This window comes from Euprymna scolopes, chromosome 4 (assembly GCF_053919585.1).
Source record: "Euprymna scolopes isolate OS-2025 chromosome 4, ASM5391958v1, whole genome shotgun sequence".
Lineage (NCBI taxonomy): Eukaryota > Metazoa > Mollusca > Cephalopoda > Sepiida > Sepiolidae > Euprymna > Euprymna scolopes.
The window spans coordinates 123,298,611-123,317,200 of record NC_136485.1 but is presented as its reverse complement, the minus strand read 5'-3'; positions in this window follow the sequence as shown (position 1 = coordinate 123,317,200).

Below are 18,590 nucleotides of genomic sequence, written 5' to 3'. Positions count from 1 at the left end.
GCCGAAAATGTTAACCGTTACATATTTGCGTAGATTTTCATCTACGACGTCCTTAGTTCTGGTTTGACGTATACTGCTTCTATTCTGAGTTTTCATACAGTGCGAAACTTTTGTACCGATCTTATTGCATAAATGGCGTCTTTTTGTTAAAAATTGGCAATCCCTTACCCAATGTATTCCACCACATCTGAAACACGCGCTCGGTGCTTCCGAGTTTTCTGAGTTTCTGTGGTTAGTGTTTGTGTGCAATTTTGACGGTTTTTTCTTTAGTTACTTTTGTTATATTCGCGATGCCTGCTGCGATATTTCTTGCATTTTTTTTATAATTTCTACTTTTTGACAATCCTCAGTCAATTTTTGAAGTGTTAAGTTCGGTTCATTTTCTAATTTTGTAAGGTCTCTACGCCTGATTTCCGCATCTTTCCCTAGGTTAACCCTTGCGCAAACACAATACATTTAAAATTGTCTGCTGTTAATTCAGACAACTTCAAGAAAGTTTGTTCACTACAGCTGCGTAGGTGACAAAATCGTCATTATCGTCTTTTACCACATTCAAACATCCCCAACGCTTATGGAAAAGAGACGTTTTCGGCAAGAAAACTTCTGTCAACAAATTTACCGTACCATTGAATGATAAATCTGTTGTTTTTCGAGGCAAGATCTTATCCACGAATTTATCATGCTCAGCCGTTTCCAATTTTTGTAGTAGAAGCCTGGTTTTCTTTTGATCAGATCAGTTGTCGCAGTCAATATTAAAAAAAAAAAATCTTCATAACGCCGAAAATACGATACGAATGATTTTTCCTCATCCTCGTATTTAAAATTGTCTATCGCGGTCCTTATTATATTCTAAGAAAATGCTGAATTGCTTTCCGCGTTCGCATTGTTCTTAACTATTTCTGTAAGCAATTCCTCTGTTCGTAATTGACGTTCGGATTTTTGAACTTCTAAATAACGTTCGGCTAACTGTTTTTGCAATTCCTTTTGCTGTTCCTCGAATCGTATTTGACGTTCAGTCCAGTGTTTTTCGGATTGTGACTGACGCTTTGCGGCATCGATATGCAACTTGGACAAATGTTCCAACGCTACTTTCAATTCGTCTATTTTGCTTTGACAGCATTAGGATTTTCAAAACGTTCGCTGAATTTTACAAAACCGTTTTATCCTTTCCTATTTCTTCCTCCAGACGATAAAACGAACAGAGAAAAAAACATAAATATATAAAAAGCTCATTGTCTAAAGAAAAAAATCAAGTGTATATTTTTCTCCAGAGAGAAAAAAATAATGCCCGATTTTAGCAGCGAAAACTACAAGTGACAAATTCTTTTTCCAAAAGTATAAAAAAATTACCTTTCTAAGTCGCGACGAACCTTTTTCTTTTTGAAAAAGTACAGCGCTATCTTTGAAAGTCGTGATGAACTTTTTTTCTTTTCAACACTTTTTTCCTTAATGATGTACGTTCTTTTTAGTTACCGTGAACCTTTCAGTTGAAAGTGTTATGTTAGACACTTCCTTAGGCTTGATAACATTTGAGTCCGACGTCTTTAGTCGTTTTGGAATACTATTTTAACGCTCGTATTTTTTTCAATGTCATTACTGGTTTCGATTTTAGTATGATCCTTTAATCCAATGTCGTCAGTGTTTAGTTTTTTAGAACACTGTCTTTAAACGTATGTACATTCTCCGAATCCAATATCGGCAGTATTATGGCTTCCCACAAAAAACCACAACGGAATAGAGTATAGACAATGTATTACTGGAACAACAACGTAAAAAGGTTGCAACTGAAAGGAGTATAAACGTCACCTAGCAGGCGAGGGTCGCTCTGGTGTTAATATTTATTTGCATAAATATACACAAAATGTGGCACAAGGCCAAAAATAGGGGGGGTTTAATGTGGACCTATCTAACATAAAGTTAACTTAACTAGACTCTTTCACCAGAATACCAGAATCACTCTATGGGAATCCTAATTATGACCCGAAAAATGATATATACATGATGTGGGGGGGGGCTAAAAATTTTATATACAAAAAGAATGAAATATGTACAATGAAAAAAAAGTAGTTAGTAAAAGAGCCCCCCCCCCACTACTAATTGTGGCAGATAGAAAGCTTTGTCAGTCGAAAAGACGCAGGTCCACACGAAAACTGACTTTATTGAATAAACACCACAAAGACGACCTGCATCACTGACAAAGCAGTCCATCCGTCACCTAATTGGGGTCGGGAATGGGGGTTATCGAACCTAAGGTGGGGGGAAAAAGGGGGGGACAAGGGCAAACTAAAAGAGGGGCTGGGACGATGAACACATACATACTCTAGCTAAGTTAAAAAATCAAACAATAAAGCCTAACTAACCCATACTAAACTAATCGGTCCGATACTGATGTCTTGTTAGTTCAGGATACCCAAAATCCTTTTTGACCTAAATCAAATCAGAAACGAATTCAAGGCCAGCTCTAGTCACTCTACACAGTCGCGAAGCTTTCACCCACCTTTCGTTGAAATTCACAGGAGTGAGTTTCACCTTCTCCAGCCTAATTCGCATTTTCAACCGATGCTTGAACATGAGAACAAGCTGGGGAGCAGTGAAGGTCTCATCTCCGTAAACCTCCTTCTGTCGTGTCGACCAAATCACGCCTCTCATAACAGCTAGCAAACACAGAAAAACATAACGTTCCTCTTTCTTCATACTCGGCGCCCAATTGTAGCACGGGGAAACCGCATCCAGCACAAAAAAACGCCCGTTCAGTATGCGAACCGTGAAGCTCTCAACTAACTCACATAACGGTCGAACGATAGCGCAGCGGAAGAAAGCATGGCTTAGGTCTTCCTCCCATTCTCCGCATCGGACACAACTAGGTGTCATTGTAAAACCCGCTATGAAAAGTTTTTTGTGAACCCAGAGGGCATCTCGGATTACCAGCCAGGTGAGCGATGCCTCGTAGTTATCGAAACAACTCATCCCGGGCGCCCAAGGCCACATCGAGCGACGCTCCTCATTCGTGAAACCGAACTCCTCAATCTTTTCGTCTCGGACAGATCCCCTCACTAAAACCCTATATAGCGCTTTGCGAGACAACAGCCGGGTGTCAGAGAGGCTTTCATTCACCCGTTGAAGGAACTTCAACGCCTGTCGACACTCGCGATAGAAATGGCATTCGTTTCGGGGCCTCCTGCGTGCCTCCCCCTCAGCCGAATGCACATTCTCCAAAGCCGGAAAGGCTTTCTTAGTGTCTTCCATCCAGAAGACACCGTTCCCTAAGTCAGGTGTACACATTCGGTCTAGGTATATCAGCCTTAGAGTGTGTCTACGTATTTTGATATTCGGCATACCCAGACCGCCTTCAGACGGATGCAGGCAACAGATCTCCCGAGCAACCATGGCTTGCTTTTCGCGCCATAAGAACGCGAAAAGAGCACGCACTAGTTCAAGTAGTGAGGACTTCGGGAGTGGAAGCACTGATAGACGGTATAGGATCAGGGGGTAGATATTAGTATTGCATACCTCCGCCCGACCCTTTAAAGTTAGATTTCTCAAAGACCACAAATGAGTTGTGGTCTTGACCGCTTTCAACACTTCCGACCAATTTTTCTCCAGCTGGAGGTCGGGGCCAAACCAGACGCCGAGTAGCTTGCAGGGCCCATCAGTCCAGCCAAAGGGTCCCTGAAGGGGCGTTCCCCTCCAGACACCAACACGTAAGCCAATAGACTTAACGTGGTTGATTATGGCCCCTGTTACCTGTGCATACCGTCTTGTTTCCATGTCGACGACTCTAATCTCGGCATTGCTCGTTACAAGCACAGTCACGTCGTCGGCATAGGCGGTATACTTTACTGGGGTAGAACCACCTGGCAAAGTAATCCCGCGAAGGACCGGATTCACCCTAAGCTGGCGCAAAAAGGGCTCAAGCGCGATGACATACAGCATGGGTGATAACGGACAACCTTGACGGATAGATCTTGTTAACCTGAAGGGCTTCGATCTCACCCCATTCACCTCCACCATAGCACCGGGGTTAGCATACAAGAGACGAATCCATGAGCGAAACTGGGGTCCAAACCCAGCCGAGCAAAGAACAGCCCCTAGGTAACGATGGTCCACCCTATCGAATGCTTTGGACTGATCTAAATTGATCAGCGCGGCTTCTGTGTCGACTTTCTCTATGATCAAGCGTATCGCGTGCAAATTATCTTGAATCGTCCGGCCCTTAACAGAACACGTCTGTTCGGGACTTATGAGACGATGTAAAACAACCTGCAGACGATTTGCTAAGATCTTGGCCAAAATCTTTAACTCTGTGTTTAACATCGTTAAGTGCCGGAAATTGCTAATCCCATCCCCTCCATTTTTATCTTTGCAAAGCAATTTAATGATTCCCCTGGTAAAGTACTGAGGTATAGACCCGTTCCTAAACCAGGAGTTGAAGAGTGTGGACAGCAAAGGAATAAAAATGGGCGACAGCCTCAAGTACACCTCGTAAGGCAGACCATCAATCCCAGGGGTTCTGTCTAGCCCGACTTGTTTCAGAGCCTCAAGGACTTCTTCCTCTTTTATGCTACCTTCACACGTAGCTGCTTCGGTCGCTTCAAGGCGAGAAAAGTCAGCTAAATACGTGTCAAACTGTTCAATCTCCACACCGGGCTCCATGGTAAAAAGCTCCTGCAAATGAGCTCGAAAACCCTCCAGGATTCCATCATTTGATGTTACGGTTCGTCCGTCCGGCAATGTGACACTGGCGATGTGTCGATCAGTCGCACGTCGACGCTCCTCCGCACGCATTGACGCGGCCATGTTTGTTGCCTCGTTCGGCACTCTTTTTAACCTAGCCCTAACTACTAGACCCTGGTCCTTCCTGTTATCCAGGGAGTCCAGTTCAGCCTTAATTAAAGTATAACTATCACTATCCCCCTCCTCCGCCGCCCTTTTTAATCTATCATCTAGTGCCGCTTTCGCTGCTCTAGAACTAAGATTGAGTCGATGACTAAAATCAGCAGCGAAGGACCTAATTACTTGTTTAAGTTTTCCCCACCACTTATTCCCGATAATGGCTCCCGTCAATTCCCTCTGTATTGTTAGTAAAAGCTGTTCCCGGAAGCCCTTCACGTCGAACAACGACGTGTTGAACTTCCAGTAACTAGCCATCCTAGGTTTAACGCTATCTAAGTTTACCCGAACCCGGACTAACCTATGGTCCGAATAAACTATGTATTGAAAACTTGGACAGTCTAAAAGCCCTAAGTCGACTCTCCTAACTAAGAACCGATCGATGTAACTCGAAAGTTGCACCGGATCGGAGCCGCGTCTACCTGTCCAAGTCCAAACTACATCCCCGGGCTTTTCGTTTCGAAATTTATCGACAAGATCAAACTTGTCAATAAAGTCTCGAAACGCCTTAGCATCCCGGTTCTGGTTAGTAGCCCTTGAAGTATTACCCCCGCGATCTAAATCGGGATCCAGGACCGCGTTCCAGTCTCCCGCTAAAACTATCCGCCGAGACGAATTCATGAAGGGCTCAATCCCCCGAAAAAAGGAAACCCTCTCGCCATGGCTATTGGGAGCATAAACCCCAATAAATCGAAATGCCACATCCTTTACGGTAACATCCAGCACGTGCACTCTTCCCTCTGGATCAGCATAGACTGGGTCACACGAAGCACCAAGAGTGCGTCTAACTAGCCAGGAAACACCCCTCGAGTGGGAATCAAAATGTGCTGAATAGAGCTGAAAGTCTCTAAGCAGCACACCCTGATAATCACTGGGAATGAAGTGCGTTTCCTGTACACAGCATATATCCACCCCGAGGCGTTGAAGGTCGCGTGCAACTCAGAATTTTCCCTCAACCCTCGGACATTCAAAGTAGCTAACCTTAAAGCCATTGTGATCTATCTAGGGTTGGGTATCCTTAACAAACATGGACGGTGCCAAGACACCGACAGCTGTCCCCAATGATCCAGAGGTCATCTCATTAGTGATGGCCCCATCAGGGGACAGACCACCGATGTCTAGAGGAAATGTTAACTTAATCGCTCTATAAAGTGAAGGGTGGATTTTTATGGGGACCCGTCCAACACATAGTTTCTCCATTTTAAGTATGTCAGAGTCGCTAAAAAAGGCTGCTGGAGGAATGATATTAAAAGCGGAGTTTGCTTCCTCCAGCATAGTCCAAACTCCTTTGGCCTCTTCACGACTTCTGACCACAGTTAAAAGTCTTTTGGCATTAGGAAAATTTTCTGGGTTTGTAATGTCCAGTTTGCTTATCTGCTTCACCGCGTAGAGGTTTCGGTAGTCTTTTCTAACGTGATTTTTGGATATGGTCTCTATATTAGCCGTGATCCTACACACGTCTTTGCCCTGAAAAAAAGGGGGTCTTTTCTTTTTCCACGGAGGGACTTCTTTGTCTTTTCTTTTCAGAAGTAGAAGGGCGAGGTGATGGAGGAGGGGGCATGTCAATTTTCATAGGGGAAGCGGGAGGGGAGTTTTGGGGTGTATTGTTTGGGGAGCAGAATGGAGACGGTTTAGGGGACGGTTTAGGGGTCTTTTTGGATGGGGAGCCTAGGGTTGTCAACTTTGGGTCTCTTTTTGGTACGTTTGCGGGAGAGAGGGGTGGCGCTTTACGGGGTGATCTTTTCTCTTTTGGAGGAGGGGCAGGCTTTTCGGGGAAGAGAGATTCGGGGAAATCTAATATTTTTTATTTTTCTCTTTTCTTCTCGCTTTGCTTGCGCTTTTCATCAAGCGAGTCCTTTATTTTTAGCAGGGCCTTAAACTTGTTGCCCCCGGGTCTTTACTGGTCCTAATGTCTAGTATCTGCTCTTTGGTCAGTTTATCCGCGTACGTTTTACGAGGCGATTTAGAAAACGGTACCAGCGTCCATTCTCTCTTTTTAGGTGATTCCATCTCGGAGTTGAATTTTTTTTTCGAATTCTTCTGTTGTGATTTCTTTAATCACTTCAATTTTTTTGCTTGTGTTTGGCGTTCTAGCCTCAGGTTCGAGGTGCCCAACAATCACCTCTTTAGGGTTTGTTGTGTTTGTCACATTTGTTTTAGTCTTTTTCGGACATGTGTAGGTTAAGTGACCTACTTCACTACAAATCCAGCAGGTCGGCCTCCTCCCTGTGACCACAATGGGGAGTTTTTCAGCTCCCGCTTCCAGGAAGTAGGGTATTTCGAGGAAAGCTTCTTTGTTTAATAGTATGTCGAAGGACCAGACTCCGTTGTACTGGTCCACCTCTATACCAGTGATATCACCGAATTTCAGGAGGTAGGCAGCTAGATATTCACCTGGGACCGCCCCTGGCACTTCGAAAATAGAAACAGTCGTTCTCCTCCGTCCTAGGTACTCCATTCTTAAAATGTATTCTTGTGTAATGATTTCTTTTTTAGTTAGTGCGACGCATTCTTCTTCTGTTTTAAACAGGGCGGCCCAGGTATTGTAGCCTCTGCATTTCGTTACACGATCCGCACGCATTCCTGCCGTTGCCAGTAATTTAGTTACAGTTTCCTTTGTTGACCTGATCAATTTTTTGGTCTTGCGATCTACCACAAAAAGTGAGATCGTTTTCTTGGCAAATTCCTGTAGCCGTGGTGCTTCTAACGTAACTCCTGTCTCTGTAACATATTGCAAACATTTCCTTGCTTCCGTTAAAAAGTTGTTAACGTCTATTTTAACTTTGGGTGGTTTTGCCCACCCATTCTTTTGTTCGCCACTTTTGTCCTCTTCCGACGGCACATTGCTGGCGGACGCCATGGCCGACGGGTTAGAGAGGGGAAAAAAAAATAAAAAAAAAAATAAGGTAAAAGTCCCGTTCAAAAATAACAGCAGGAAAATAACAACTTTAACAAATAAAACAAATTTAACACGGCAATAACAATAATAATAATAATATGTAAAACAATCGCAGGAAAAATAACAAACCAACGTGACGATCGGGAGCTCTGGTGTTTAATGCACACATGGGATAAAAAGGTCTATGGTTTATATAATCGATAGAACAGTCCATTTGGAGGGTGATTCCCACACAACACAAAGCAATGCCGGTTTCGGATGTTCCATCCAAAATATTCTCGTAGAAGAATTTTAAAATAGAATTAAAATAACCGCGCTGAAGCTTGCTGTATATTTCTACTACAAAAATGATATGCAAATAGAATAAATGATGAGGATGATGGAAAGCAATGCCAAAGTAAAAGTAAAGATATGCCGAAGGAAAAATGTAAATGGTTCGCCATCATTCCACTAAGTTACTGAAAATCAGGCAGGTCAATTTAATTGTTTTTAATATATTAATAGGGAAAATGTATTTTAAGACAAGCAGGCGTTGCATAATTTAGGAAATTCACTGATAACATCACTAAATTTCAAAATATAACTCGTCATCACTTGTTTTGCTTCATTTAGTATTACACGGTATGCAGAAAGAAGTATTCTTCCGGAACGACGAAGGAATATCCTTAATCTTGTTTTTAATAAATCATAGGGTCAATTAATTTACTTAAATAAAAAAGGAACCAAATTAAATCATCAAAATATAATTATATACAGTTTAGTGATATTTTTTCAAACGCGTTTACCTTAAGTAATTATTTAGTAAAAGAAAAGTAATACACTGACGATCTATCTATGCATATATATATATATATATATATATATATATGCGTGTGTATGTGCGTTAATGTGTATGTGTGTTTAACATACTCTTGGAATACCCATGTCAGGAAGCGAATAGCACTAATTCAAACTATTTCATGTCTTGTAAGGAAGCTTAAAATAGAGAAACTCTAGGCAAATCTTACATATTTAAATTTTCCACGGATAGGTTAAGCAAATCGTATTTACTTTAACTTTGAAACGATAGGTGAAGCATATATGATTCCCTCTAAACAGCTTTTAAACTATTGCAATTTTTATAATGCAGATTAATCGAAATACTGAGTGTTATTTGCACAGCGATTTGGTTGGTATAATTTCATGTATTTGTCGAATTCTGGAATCTTTCTGGGCGAAATTTTAAACCAAAACTTTATTCTCGGTCAATAAGCCATAGCTGTGTAGAAAACCAAAGTAATTCTTAAATGTATTTTTCTTTCACATATAACCAGGATTAAACCTTCAACTGAATTTAACAAGTCAGTAGTTATTATTATAGTCTATATATACTCTATACGTGCATATACATAGTTTACGTATTTATTTATTATTTAATGCTTATAATAATTAAGACTTCTCAGCGAACTGGCTACAAACTACTACTGACATCGAGTGATTAATGCATATTAAGGCATATGTATACAATGTAAAAATACTGATTAACCTGCTTGAAACTTAATGTACGTTGTCCATACAAAATGAATACTTGCTGTATTGGGCTGTAAAGGTCTTATTCGTTGGCTGTAAAATTCTTAAAATATCATTTTTACGCGACGACCAAGCCAAAGTTGTGCATATAGTAACTGGACGAACGGTACTAGTCTACTATATCAAGAAAGGATCTGGAACAACTATAAGCAGGGTTGTGATGAATTAAGTAAAATCTTTCCGAAAATATCTGTGTGTCTATCCATATAAACGTGATATCTTTAAAAATTACAAAAAAGACAAGGCCACAGGGGGTACAACAATTAAAAAACTATGGAAAATTCAGTTCATATATACACAAATTTAGGAAAATTTGGGCATATTGTATTAGTTTGAAAATATAAGTTATCTTTAACCACGTGTCATAAATATTTACTATAAACAATATTATAATCTTCAAAAATCCTGCACATTTTCATATAGTTTCGTCCTTTTGAACAAAAGATATGATCAATTCAATATTCAAGTCGGTTAGGAGTATAGATATATTCATATATAAGTTCGAAAGCTCAGCTACTATTGATCAGAATATAACAAATCAAATCTAACCATAAAGCTATTGACTATCCCTATTCACCACTATTATAGATATTAGAGAGTTCTGTAAACGAAAATTACGGTTGAAATTTCAGGAAACGAGTAGTTTCCAAGATATGAAGAAATTTTAGTAAAACAATGGGGATATTTTTTTCTACATTTTAATATATTAATATTATAGTTTTCTATACTTTTCTATATTAATTAAGCGAAAAATGAACTCCTTCTTATGACCTGCTTTTCTGGCAAAAGGTTTCATTTTTAGAGGTAGTGTCTATTCTAGCATGGTAGACCAACACTAAACCCACCTTAAAAAACTTGTTTTCTATAGGCGTTCGGATGTTTTAGAAACGAATACTGCATTTAAATTTTCCGCGAATACGAATTTTTTTCGGGTATTAAGTAAAAATGTACGCGCAAGTGCGCGTACAACAATAGTTACCACTTCTACTATAAAGAATAGCATTGCTTAATATGCGGAAAAATACTTATAATATTCGCTTTGAGCGCACCCGAAATCTACGGAAAACATGTTTATAAAGGTAAATTGTGTGTTAGTCTGCTTGATCACAATTGCCTTATATGCACCACTCCTAAAAATAATAGACGTCCCCCTCCCCTACATAAAAAGGTAGCTATAAAGTGGTAGTCTATTTTACATTTTAAACAGAATTTTCATTTTCAGCACCTTCGAAAACCTATGATAGTGGTAATTTTAAAGGAATTCTGTAAGGTGGAAAATACTGGACCTTTACCAATATGTCAACCAGTTTCTTATTGTCTCTATTTTTTTCATATTTTTAGAAATAGGGTACGATTATGAATATCTTTACTATCAAATAAGCCTTATACATTGTGAAATTTATATTACGTATTAAAACCAAACAGCGGAGATATAACACATGAGAAATATTTTGAATATATATATTTATATATATATATATATATATAGTAATTTATATATATATATATATATATATATATATAAGTATATATACATATAAAAATTATAGCACGTTTTAACGCACACACTATTAAAAAATATAAAATCAAATACGATAGTCGATTTATTTCTACGGCATTGAGAACTTGTGGTTCAGTATATCTGTTCCAAAATTCAAATACTTTATAAAAAAAACTCTTAAAACATTGCAATATCCTAAATATGTTTTATTAAATATAAAGAAAAGAGCTACAAAATATTTTCTAGAATAAATAAGTTAAAACTATATACATCAGACATTTTTCTCATAAACAGATTCTTTTCTTATCGACTCACGCTAAACAATAATTTGCAACACTGTAATCAAACCAGGAATTCTAATAATACACACAACATAAAAAATTATGAAACACATATTAAAAATAACAAATCATTTCCAAGAAAAGCATAGCCAATGCAGGCATATATACAATTGTAAACGATCAATGAACATAAAAGATATATAAAAATAGCAGTTTTCTGAACGCATTAATTCTGATTCATAACAACATGAATCTCTGTTGACTTAAAACAAGCGCAAATCGTTAGAATTATTTCAAATAACTCTCGACGAAGACTTTTCGAATCAACGCTTATTGCAAATTCAAACAAAATTGAACAGTGTGAATGTTGCTACTATTTATCGATTAAATAAGTAAACTCATATTAAAAGTACAAAATATAAATTAAGACACATGCTAACTCGCGTGTGTATTTAAATTTGCCGACATTTACAAGCTTGCCACGTCTTAAAAAGCGAATGATCCGGATTGCAGCGCCAAACTAGGTTAGATATCACGCCACTTCCTCGCACCTGTTTATTTTGTTTATAAACCTTCACATAACACCCTTATGCGTTCCTTTCCATCGTAGCCGAGATTGTTATGTGTCTTGCTTTTATTCCACCTTCATGTCAAGCCTTCGGGGTTCAATCCCACCTTTCTACTAACACTTTTTTTAACACACACACCTCCAAACACCCGGGCAAAGCCGGGTACCTCCATCGAATAGTCTATAATAAAAAATAACCAATGTATATATATATATATACATATATACATATATATATATATATATATATATATATATATATATATATATATAATGCTCCTTATCTTGAGCTGAGCATATTGGGAAGTGATACACATTAGCGTATTAAGCGATGCTCTTTATGTAAAAAAATCGAGTTTAAGTATTCGAACGATGTCAAAACATCGTTAATTCCCTACCCGCACAGCAGCTGCCGTTTACCGTAATAGTTTGAAGCCTTAGTTTTCGTACGGACGGTCGGGTTTCGATCCTGGCTTGAGGTAGTTACCGGTCTAGCGAACTGATGAGCTGTGATATAACGAAACATTACTGTATGTGGATTACACAATATATTTATATATATATATATATACATATAAGTTAATTTAGTATCCAACCAAATGGCTACATATAGGCATACATGTTTCGGCGAAAACCCGGCAAGGGAATCGCTTCGTCAGGCCAAAGACATCTCTTGCTGTTTCAACTCAAAAATTTCCAATTTATAACTAGTACTACATCGTATTTACGTGTAAAGGGGGAGACAGGATCTAAAAAGAAAGTATATACATTAAAATGTGATCGTCCATTATGTCAATTTTAATTTATTAATTATTTTATTTTTTTATTTATAGTGCGTAATGAGTTTCAAGTAGAGTTTCAATGTTATTAGTAAATTCCTCGTTCAGTAGGTAAGTTGTGTAGAATAGGAACCCTAGATTAAAAAAAAAAAATTACGTATAAAATAAATGGTTAACGTGTAAATAAATTAGTATCCGTATAATATTACTTTTGTAAATTCTAACGTTACAAAGATTACGTGTAAAATAAGCGATTAAAATATAAAAATAAAATAAATTAAATAAATTAGGCTCGATGAGGTGACCATTAAAACCTACGTTAAACGATTATGAAAAGTATAATTATGGTAAGATAACTACATTACAATTAAAGATAAATAAAAAATAAGATATAAATATCTTTAGTTAAAAATTTAACCTATTAGGTATAGGGTATGGTTATTTGATGGTAAAATAAAAATATTTAAAATAATTAACGTTTAGAATGGTTTCATGTATAGAAAAAAATTAATTATGATAAAGGGCGGGGGGAACTGGAAAAAATATTAAGATATTATTTACAAACTTAGGCGTTTTATAATTTTTTAAGCGTATGTATCTGAAAATGCTTGCAGGAGATTGCCGATTCTTGTTTTATATTTAAAAGTTTGTCACGGTCTTTAAAATTAGTAATCTCCATTTTCTCATGCAGGCATAAGAAAACAAGGTGACTGCAAAGAGTAACATGCTTTAGCCTTTTTTATTATTTTCCAATGTATTCTAGGCGTTTTGTTTTCTCTAATTAGCTTCCAATATTGTATAGATAAGGAAGTATCTTTTTCGTAAGTTAGGTTATTCAACGATCTTTTATGCCCGTAGTATCTTCCTTTGAACGTTAATTTTGTACTCCCAATATAAAATTTTTCATCATTAGGGTTTTCTTCTGGGAATATTTTAGCTAAATACACTACCGAAGGTGTTAGACACATTTTGTTTACGGGACAGGTCGTAGGAAATTTACAATTACAATTGCTAAATACTTTAGGATTATTAACTGTTGCAACATTAGATTTCATTAATATCTTATTGTTATGCTTTTTTATAATTCTTTCTAAGTTGTCGCAACAGCTGTAACTCACTTTTATGGTATTTCTGTTAAAAATCTTGTGTAGTAAATTACCTGGAGGAAAGTGTTTGTCGATTAATTGCAAAAACGTTTTTCCAATTTTAGTTTTTAGTGAGCTATTGTACGTAGGTGAAAACCAAATCACTTTTCTAGATCTATTATTAGTACCACTATTTTCATTATTATTATCATTATTATTATCAATGCTACTGCCCTCCTCCAGATTATTGCTTTTATCATGCATATTATTTTCATGTTTATACGTAATGTTATCGTTTTTGTAACCACTATTTTTTAGTGCCAGGTTATAAATATTTTTATGATTATTGAATACCTCTTCATTAGACGAGTTATTACTAATTCTACTTTCTATAGAGATGGGTATATGTTTAATAATGGCCGGTGGGTGGGTGGATTGGGGATTTATGTATATAGGGTTAGCATTATTTTTCATATAAGGTTTAAAATTATTATTAAGTAAATCAAAGCTAACATCTAAAAAATCCACTTGTTTCAAGTTACTATTAATTTCCACCTTGAGTCCAAAAAGTTTCATTTTTATATGTAACAATTTTCTAATATGGTCACATTTTATATTATTAGCATTATTTACAATCATAAGTCCATCGTCCCTAATCAGTAACAAAACATAAATACACTCATTTAATTTTAATTGCCCATCCACATTTGGAGAAAACACACACACACACACACACACACACACATATATATATATATATAGTAAAAGATGGTAACACACTTTTTGAAGCTATGTTTGAATAAAATTTAAATGAGGAATTTGAAAACTTTGAAGTGTCGAATATAATGATGAACTCTTTTTTTATTTACTTTTTTGTTCTTGTAAGTACAATTTTTCCCTAATAAATAGCCTCTTAAGGGTAGGAAGTTCTGTCCATGATTTTCTTTCTTCATTTTGGTGTGAAATTCCTGCTCGAAACTTGAAAATAGCACACGTGCACGCACCGGAACAGCACGCAGATCTTTTCTTTCTTCTATCCGAGGCATTGTCTCCATCATAACACCAACATGTAGAAAAAGAAAAAAAATCATCGACTGGACTTCCTAACCTGAATTAGCGAAGTATTGGCTACAAGAACAAAAAAGTAAATTAAAAAAAATGATAATTTTATCCGACACTTCAAAGTTTTCAAATTTCTAATTTTATATATATATATATATATATATATATATATATATATATATATATATATATATATATATATATATATGTATATATATATATATATATATATATATATATATATATATATATATATATATATATATCACAATCCTGACACGAATAGAAACACAGATAAATGAATCTTATGGTACCAACTCTTACAGAATATATTTAAGCATGGAATATATTACATGAGTCAAAAAGAGAATACATCGACAAACTTTATAGAGCAAACGGAATTAATAGTTTTTTGTTTAAATTTCATTCAGAAAATATAATATTTTAGAACAGAAATGTATTTTTGAATAAAGAATACAATTCAGATGTTTTCTTTACCCAAGGTTATTCGATGTAGGCTCACCCCTTCAAACAAAAATGCATGGGTAAATATTAGATATATTTCAAAATAATTCCTATATTTTCCCCATACAAAGAAAATATATTACAGATTAATTACACCTTTTATTGGGTTATAGATAAAGAAAATAGAGGAAAAAAAAGTAGAAACAATGAAAGGATCTAAATTTATGGTATCCGGATGTTGTGGTAGTCTTCGTGTAAAATAAATAGAATAAAAACAGATATCGTGAAAACTTTAATTGCACATGAAAACACTATTTACAAATACCGTGATACCAAAAATGCATACGCGCATTTATTGGCCATTTTTGAACGACATATTGTTTTTAAAAGAGATTACGCCCTTAATATTTTAAAGAATTTTTAGTTAATTCCTGTTGTTTTAAAAAAGGTAAAATCGATTTTTTAAGTGTTCGTTTCCTACCGAGCTTGTTAATTTGTTCGTGGTTCAACTTATTTTAACGCGTTTTTTCCAATTCAAAAACGAGACTACAGACTGGATAATATCTTTAAAATATTTATACTTATTTACTCCTGTTTTAAAAGGGGAAAATCGATTTATCTTTCTAGCTTGTTAAGTTGTTAGTTGTTTAACTTAATTTAAGGTGTTTATTTTGTAAGAAAAACAATAATTAAGAAAAACGATTTCTCCTCCATTAAACGAGAAAAGAAAAACTGGTGTAGTCTCGTAACAGACACTAAACGTTGCTGCTAATAATAATAATAACAAGAAAATAATAATAATAATAATAATAATAATAATAATAATAATATTAAATAAAAAATAAATTTACCTTCAGATGAAACAAAGTTTTACTCACTGACCATATAAAATTTAAAGTAGAAATTAAAGAAAATTATGCTTAACATTAATTATAAATTGGATGCAGCAGAGAATTCAGGAAACCTCGTCAATTATTGATAGGTAGGAAAACTCTCAATTATTGAATACATATCGATTAAAAACACATGTTAGGAACGTTCTCGAAGGAGGTATAGTTTTTAAAAGAGACTACACCGAATACTATTTTTATTAATATATTTACTTGTTTACCGTTGTTTTAAACTATATAAAATCGATTTTATAAGTGTTCATTTTCTATGTAGCTTTGTGAGTTTTTTTATGGTTTAACTTGTTTTAAGCGTTTATTTGGTTAAAAGAGTAGTGTCGAGTGTAACTTTAGGACCAAAAAACTTCGACATGAGAGTATCAGGTCGGATTTTTTATAATGAGAAAATTTATAAATATTTAAATCTTAAATAGTGCGACAAAATGCCAATTACATTTTTATTAATGCATAAGGCACATCGTATTAAGTGTAAATAAAGTAGTTTTTTTTTTCTAGTATCTTCCTTTTTAAAGTTAACATTAATAGTTTGCAGTAAAATAAATTTCCGGGTAAACATTTTGGTGAATATTTTTTTATGGTGAGGCAGAAATCTTTGTTCAATAATATATATATATATATATATATATATATATATATTCTTATAATGTATATTTAATATATATATATATTCTTATAATATATATATATATATATATATATATATATATATATATATATATTCTTGAACAAAAATTTCTGCCTCACCATAAAAAAATATTCACCATTTCGAATCTCGCTAGATTCAGCCACTCTGGAAGACGAAACACGTGTCAGTGGATTATTATGTTTTAAAAATAATATATATATATATATATATATATGTGTGTGTGTGTGTGTGTGTGTGCGTGCGTGTGTGTGTGCATGTGCATCTTTATTTTTATTATTGCCTTCTTCTAAGAGAAAACGACAAGAAACTTTGCAATTATTCAAAAAGGAATGTTTAACGTTTATTTTTAATTGTGTTGGAGATAGTCAAATCAAATGAACACATTGCTCTCGAGCAATTGCTGTTTCATAAAAATCAAAACATTATGCGATGTATAAAATATTTATCGCCCATTAGACATGAATATTAGCTGAATGAGGTGTCTATTTTGAGGCATATATATATATATATATATTATTTTTTAAACGAACATATAATTTCTTATTGGATAAAAAGTACTAACAAAAATCAAACCAAATAAACTATAATTGCAGAATTTTTGTACAACAAACGGTTGTGAAATATTTTGATTTTGCTTTATTATATCGTCACGTCAATAGAATTATTGTATTTAATTAAAACAAAGACTGGTAAACTTTGAAAATATAATAAAATTGAATACATAAACAATAAATAGCAAACGAATAGATGCATATTTTCTAGGCGACTAGTACTTACCCTATATATTTGAAATATTTTTCCGTGTGGAACGATAAAATTGTCGCTGTAAAGAAAAATCACTACAGCGTTATTTAAAACCTTTTATTGAAAAAATCAATTCAGCTAACTTTATTATGTCATAGAGCTGGCATCTATTTAGTGTTACCGCCTCCAGCCTCAATAACCGCATCGATAGTGTCCGAAACAGGGACCATGCTTCTTCCGCAAGCGCCGGACGAATACTCGGTATAAGGCGGTGATTATGCTGGCTTTGTTGTTGCGAGAGGTCATGTTGGTAATATCCTCGACGTATGACCAGATGAAGTAGTCAAGAAGGTTCGGGTTGGGAGGAAGAGAGGCCAGTGAGAGATAGGTAAAAAGTCGTAGCACATTTCATAGCTAAACATAGATTTCTTTGGCCTTGTAGCCCGGCGCAGTGTCCTGCTGCCGCACCCACGGTCTGCCATCTGCCACCTGATATCACGGGAGTTCACGACATTCTTCATCAAATCCAGGTACACTGTTGTGTTGACTTTCAAGTCGACTTCGAAGATGTGAAATGGTATGATATGGCACTTACTTGAAACACCCTAAAGATAATAATCGTGGCCAAAACCTTTGTTTTCATCACCCTGTGCAAGTTTGTCTTTTACGTTACAATCCTGCAATAGATTATGATGGTGCTGGAAATGGCCCTGTGGTCGTAAGTTGGATCGCTAAAGGGCGTGAGTTGTTAAGTGGCACTTCTTCGCACTCGCTCGTCGAACCTTGCGTCATACTCACGCATGATAATAGGATCCTATGCTCTTGGGATTTGTACACAACTGGTCAACTGCTAGAGGCTCTGCAAGAAAGAAAATCTTGATTTTCATCAAACTAATTTAGAATCATATCGTCCTTTCTAGGTTGACAATTTTATCCATCCACCTTGTATATGCAACATTATATTCTGTTTTATTTAAACTCCCATCGATGACATCATGTAAACTTGATCTGGTCTTCTGTAACAATATATATATATATATATATATGTGTGTGTGTGTGTGTGTCTGTGTGTCTGTGTGTGTCTGTGTGTGTCTGTGTGTGTGCGTGTGTGTATTCTTACAAAGTTATCATTTAGTAAATGAAAGTTTTGTTTTTAAACAAGTTATATACAAAACAGACACTTATTAGCTCGC